This window comes from Rhinopithecus roxellana, chromosome 8 (assembly GCF_007565055.1).
Source record: "Rhinopithecus roxellana isolate Shanxi Qingling chromosome 8, ASM756505v1, whole genome shotgun sequence".
Classification (NCBI taxonomy): domain Eukaryota; kingdom Metazoa; phylum Chordata; class Mammalia; order Primates; family Cercopithecidae; genus Rhinopithecus; species Rhinopithecus roxellana.
This window is the reverse complement of record NC_044556.1, coordinates 104,375,568-104,382,321: the sequence shown is the minus strand read 5'-3', so window position 1 is coordinate 104,382,321 and position 6,754 is coordinate 104,375,568.

The following is a 6,754-nucleotide window of genomic DNA, read 5'->3' as shown; positions in this document are numbered from 1 at the left end:
CAGTCTGGGCGATAGAGCAAGACTCCATCTCAATAAAATAAACTAAACTAAACTAAAATAAAATAAAATAACAAAAAAACAAAATAAAATAAATCAGTAATACAATGCATATTTAAAATTTTGATATTCTGTTCATCATGGATTTTTTGCAGTCACTTAGATTTTCTAAATATTGCATTAAAATATTACTTATCTTAATTACCGAGTGTTTTAGCACCTGCTTGAACTTTGTGCCCCAGATGAGTGCCTCATCCACCTCACCTTAGCCCCAGTCCTGCCTATATTAAATACCCTTTTTGCAATATAATAGCTTCCCCAATAGGCCAGTCTCATTTGTCCAATGCTGGTTTCGGCTCTTTAGGAAAATTCTTTCCTATTATTTTCCACGGCCATTCAGAGACAGACCTGTATTGGTAGGAGGTAATTCATGGTGGATGCAATGCATTTACTATCCAGTTCTACTTGGTTTAAGTTCTGAGACTAAAAAGTTGAATAGTCACAAACTAACGGCAGCCAGGCCTCATGTTTTTGTCACAATACAGTTGTCTCAAAAATTTAATGTTTTCCTATTTGTTTCTAATCAATTTCATGTCCTAATAATCATAATCAAATATTTTGTCTACTCACAGTTTTTAAGTCCAATGAGTTTCCTAAGCACTGGTCTTGAGGCTACTCATTCTTCTAGACTTAATTGGTCTCTGCACTGCAGCAATTTGAAATAATATCCTCTACTTAGGAGATGCTAAGCTTAACTGCATTTTTCTGGTGAGTATACTCCTTTTGTCTTTCCAAGTACATTTAATGAAAACATTTTCAAAAAGGGCTGGAGTCTCAAACTTGTCAACAATTTTTGCTATTAAACTCATAATGTCTGTGCTGGTGCTTGTTTAGTTGTTGGGTGTAGAAGTTGGCTGTTCCAACCCAACAAGATTACAATGATGGGACACTCAGTCAAATTCATGCTACAGATTACAATGAATATCTCTTTTAGCAAAGCTACAGTTTCTTTCAGGCCAGGCACCTCCATTTGAACTTTCAACCTCTCTTGCAGGACTTCACTGAAAGACACAGGATTAAGGAACATTTGCCAATATTCTGAGCCTGGAATGTTTGAGTTCTCACTGTCCTGATACACCTCCTTCACTCATTCATTCTTTATTTTAGGGACTGTCACCAATAACACCTCAATTCCAAGGTCCAAGTTTTTATTAAGCTGTTCTTTAGCTTTGCCTCCTGGGTAACTTGGAATTTTGAAAATGACATCAAAGATCCAGGTTTTCTCTGTCCTTCCACACTCCCTCTTCCTTAGTTTATTGGCTTTTTGCCCTCATGACATTGCCTTACAATTGGAAGATGAGTGTGGGAAAAACAGCTTTTCTTTTATCAGGGGTCAAAAAGAAATGAACACAAATTTCCCAACTGAGTCCCCTATTATTTGCTTGTTGTTGTTTGTTGGCTAAAACTACAAGAGGCTGAAAAAGTATCTGACAAGACAGGAAAGGGATTGCCATGGTTATCTTGACACATCATGATTGTCGAAGATTTAAACCATTATCAGTAGAGATCAAACAAAGCAACCAATCGACCAACCAAACAAACAAAACAGAGCTGATTTTGTTAACTTGCAAGGCAAAGTAATATATTGCCAGTAAAGAAATTCACTCATTGAAAAAAGTCAGGACTTTTTAAGTAAAAGAAAAGGGGAATTGGTGCTTATGCTAATTAAGCATTGAAAACCAGCACTCTGGATAAGTGGTAATGAGTCCATGAGTAGGCTCACATTTGGTTAAAACAAGTTCTATTGTTCACTGGTCAGAAAAGAGTGGGTCTTTTTTTAGCTTCAGCTGGTCTTAATCCATCAGGATAAAGCACCATAGTAAGTTTTGATACCTCCTTGCTAAGGGCTACCGAAAATGGAAATTTACTTTTAAACATAATTCATCCCTGGGTCTGGTGCTATTATTTAAAAAGAAAAAGGACAGTTTCTCTTAAAAACAAAGAGGGAGGGGAGGAAGCTGTTGGGTGATACTCCAGTGTGAACTTCTCACACTTCTGTGCATGCTGGGTATTCCAAGGACACAAGACCCTGGCCATTCTCTACCTGGGCCATTGCTCAGACTTGTGCTGGCAGTAAGCAACATTTAGGCATGAGGCAATATCCTTCTCTAGGGCAGAGGACAGGCTTGCTTACTGGTGGGTTTTGACTTTTGAATGTTAAATCAATCTTGAATTCCTGGGATACATCTACCATTGGTCAACATGTATTATCTTTTTAATATATTGTTGAATTTTATCAGCTACAAAATTGTTACAAAATTTTGCATCTTTGCTCATAATATCAATGTACTGCTGGCCTCATAGAATATGTTGGGATGTATTCCTTCTTATTCAATTTTCTGGAAGATTTCACATAGAATAGGTCTTATTCCTTCCAAATATTTGTAGAATTCTGCCACGAAACCACCTGGATATGAAGTTTTCTTTGTGGAAAGGCTTTGAATTACAAATCCAATTTCTTTAGTTATATTTATGGCTATTCATGTTATCGCTTTCTTCTGGAATGTGCTTTAGTAGTTTGTATTGTTAAAAATATTAATTAGGAGGCCACTGGGCTGAGACAGCTCTAGTGCCTTGGGTTCTTATGTAAGCCAACTAATCAGAAGCCAGCAACTCACTTCTAACTAGAGACTTTCCTCTTTAACCAATCAAATATTTTCTTTATGTTGCTTCCAAAAACACTGTATAAAAGTTTTCCCCTGGCTGGGCTCAGTGGCTCATGCCTATAATACCAGCACTTTGGGAGGCCAAGACAGGCAGATCACAAGGTCAGGAGTTCAAGACCAGCCTCACCAACCTGGTGAAACCCCGTCTCTACTAAAAATACAAAAATTAGCCGGGTGTGGTGGCAGGCGCCTGTAATCCCAGCTACTCAGGAGACGAGGCAGGAGAATCATGTGAACCTGGGATGCAGAGGTTGCAGTGAGCTGAGATTGCACCACTGCATTCCAGGCTGGCCGAAGAGCTAGACTCTATCTCAAAAACAAAAAAGTTTTCCCTTGTGCCCCCTCATTAGAACCCAAAGTGGTTGGGTGCTGCCCAATTCATGACTCACTATCTGCTTAAATAAACTCTTCAAAATTTTAATGTGCCTAAGTTTCTTTGTAACAGTATCTTTCAAGAAATTTATCCATTTCCTCTAAATTGTATAATTTATTGGCACAAAATTATTACAGTATTCTACTCTAACATACACTTTTAATATTTGCAGAACCTGTAGTGATGTCACCTTTCTCATGCTTGATAGTGGAAATTTGTGACTTCTTTTTCCTTTGCTCATCATTCTTGCTGAAGCTTGATCTCAAAAAACCCAGACTTCGCTTTCATTAACTTTTTTCCCTGTTGTTTTTCTATATTTGAATTCACTGATTTCTACTCTGATATTTACTACAGACAATCATTTGACATTACAACAGTTTCAGTGCTATACACATTCAGTAGAAAGCAGTACAATATTCTTCTGTGGTACAGGGTAGTAGCAGTGGTAACTCCCAGTCAGCCACATGATCATGTGGGCTAACAACCAATATTCTACAGTGTACTGTGTTACCAGATAATTTTGCCCAACTTTAGTCTAATGTAAGTGTTCTGGGCGTGTTTAAGATAGGCTAGGCTAAGCTATGATGTTTCATAGGCTAGGCATATTAAATGCACTTTCAACTTCTGGTATTTTCAACTTATGATGGGTTTATCAGGACATAGCCCCATTGTAACTAAGTTGAGAAGAATCTCTTTTTTTTTTTTTTGGATACAGGATCTTTCTCTGTTGCCCAGGCTAGAGTGCAGTGGCATAACATCCTGGACCTGGACTCAAGTGATTTTCCCACCTCAGCCTCCCAAGTAGCTGAGACTACAAGCACGTGCTACCACATCCAGCTTATTTTTGTATTTCTGCGGGGATGAGGTTTCACTATGTTGCCCAGGATGGTCTCAAACTCCTGGACTCAAGTGATCTTTCTGCTTCAGCCTCCCAAAATGCTGGGATTAGGTATGTGCCACTGAACCCAACTGAGGAGCATCTTAAAAAAAAAATTGTTTCCTTCTTACTTTACATTTAATTTGCCCTTTTTTTTTTCTATTTCTTAAGGTAGAAACTGAGGTCACTGATTTGTGACTTTTCTTTTTTTTTCAAATACAGTTCTTTAGTGCTATAAACTCTTGAGAGACAATTCTCTATGGATCTCTCATGTTTCTACATATCCAGGCATTAACTACCAGGTCTATCAGGCATGTTTGTATAAGCTGGCAGCCTTGGAAAGATGAACGCAGTGATTTCCTGCTGAACAAATTGATTTACCTTCCTGAATAGAAAAAACTGAGAAACATAAAAAGATTTGCTTACATTCTAGGGTAATAAAGATAATGTCTCTTTCTGAGAGGAGGAGGGGCAGATTTTACAAACTCCACCTATATATGATCAATGTCTCCTAATCTCAAGCCTCCTCCTGTAAGGGTCTCCCATTGCATGTGTAAGCAGCGCAGGGCCACATCGTGTCACACTGTGGGAACTGGGACTTGGGAAACTAGTGCCAAGATGTTATTATTGCTGAGGTAATAAACTGTATAAGTCCATTTGGGCTTGTTGTCTCTTAACTTGCTGAATCTATGGAAGTGTTGCAAACCAATTTGTAGTTGGCATTGCAGGGCTGCTTAGCAAGTGCTGTACTGCATGACATAAATTATCCAATGAGCGTTATTTTAGCCGCATCCCATGCATTTTGACGAGCTGTGTTTTCCTTCTCTTTCAGTTCAAAATTTCTTCATTTCTCTTTGGATTCCATCTTTGACCTCTGGGTTATTTAGCAGTGTATTATTTATTCTCCAGATATTTGCCTTTTTTTCCCCAGATATCTTTGTGTTATTTGTTACTAACTTAATTCCCTTTAGGTAAGAAAACATACTTTGTATAACTCAATTTCCCCTAAAAACTTATTGAGATTGGTTTTATAGTCTACAATATGATATATCTTGGTAAATGTTCTTCTTTCATTTGAAAATAATGTATATTTTTCTGTTTGGGGATGGAGTATTATGTAAATGCCAATTAGATCAAGTTGGTAGATAGTATTTTTCAATTATTTTATATCATGACAGATTTGCTCTCTACTTGTTCTATCAGATATTGATAGAGGAATGTTGAAATCTCCAATTCTAATAATTGTGAATTCCTCTATGTCTCATTGTAGTTCTATCAGTTTTTGCTTCATCTATTTTGAAGCTTTGTTATTAGTTGTGTAAGTATTTAGAGGTGTTACTTCATCTTCATAAATTGAATGCTGAATTATATAATGACTCACTTTACTCCTAATAATATTAATTTCCACGAAATCTACTTTGCTGATTTTAAAACAACTTTTCCAGGTTTATTTTGACTAGATGAGTTGTTACATTTTTTTCATAATTTTACTTTTAATCTGCCTGTGTCTTCACGTTTAAGTGCATGTAGGCAGCATTTAGGTAGGCTTTTAAAAATATATGTACACATGTACACATTGTGATCATCTCTGCCATTTATTGTAATGTTTAGGACATTTACACTTAATTCAATTATTGACATAGCTGGGTTTAAATCTACCTGCTATTTGTTTTCTATTTGTTCTTTTTCCTCTTTTCCTATTTGCTCTACATTATTTTGGATTAACTGAGTAGTTATGATTTCATTGTATCTCCTTTATTGGTTTATTAGCTATAACTCTTTGTTGTATTATTAAAGTAGTTGCTTTAGGGTTTTTAGTATACATCTTTAACTTTTTACAGTCCACCTTCAAGTTATATTATAACTCTTCACATATAGTATAAGAACTTTTTTTTTTTGAGACAAAGTCTTGCTCTGTTGCCCAGGCTGGAGTGCAATGGCATAATCTCGGCTCACTGTAACCTCCACCTCCTCGATTCAAGTGATTCTCCTCCCAAGTAGCTGGGATTACAGGCATGCACCACCACACCCAACTAATTTTTTGTATTTTTAGTAGAGATGGGGTTTCACCATGTTGACCAGGGTGGTCTTGAACTCCTGACCTCAAGTGATCCACCTGCTTCGGCCTCCCAAAGTGTTGGGATTATAGGCATGAGCCATCACTCCCATCCAGAACATTTTAACAGCATACTTCAACTTTTCCCCTTTCCTCTTTATGCTATTGTTGACATACGTTAACTGTAGACATGTTATGAATCCCACAACACATTGCTTTTATTTTTTAATTTCAAATAGTTGATTTTTTAAAAAAAGTTTAAACAATAACAAAAAATTTCTATACAATTACCCAGATATTTATCATTCTGATTGTCCTTTATTCCTTTATGTAAATGCACATTTTTTATCTGGTATTATTTTCCTTCTGCTTGAGGCAGTTCCTTTAATGTTTCTTGCAGGTTTTCTGGAACTGTAAAGGCTCTAAGACGTTAGCCAATATTTTAATCTAACAATTTAACCTGCTACAGCTTCTTGGGTGCTTGTGGAAAACATAAGACTCCGTACATTGGACAGTTTATTACACACAGTATTAGCAATAGACACAGTATCGTCAACATTTTTGTGCTAGTTCCCTAAGCCCTAATTTTCCAAGAGTGACATAAAGAAGGCCAGATGACCCCTATACATGCAGTGAGTTGAACTACAAAAGAGGAACCCAGAGTTTAGGTAATGCAAAATTTTTATAATTGGCAGCAAATATTCTTGTTATTTTCTCTGAAGAGT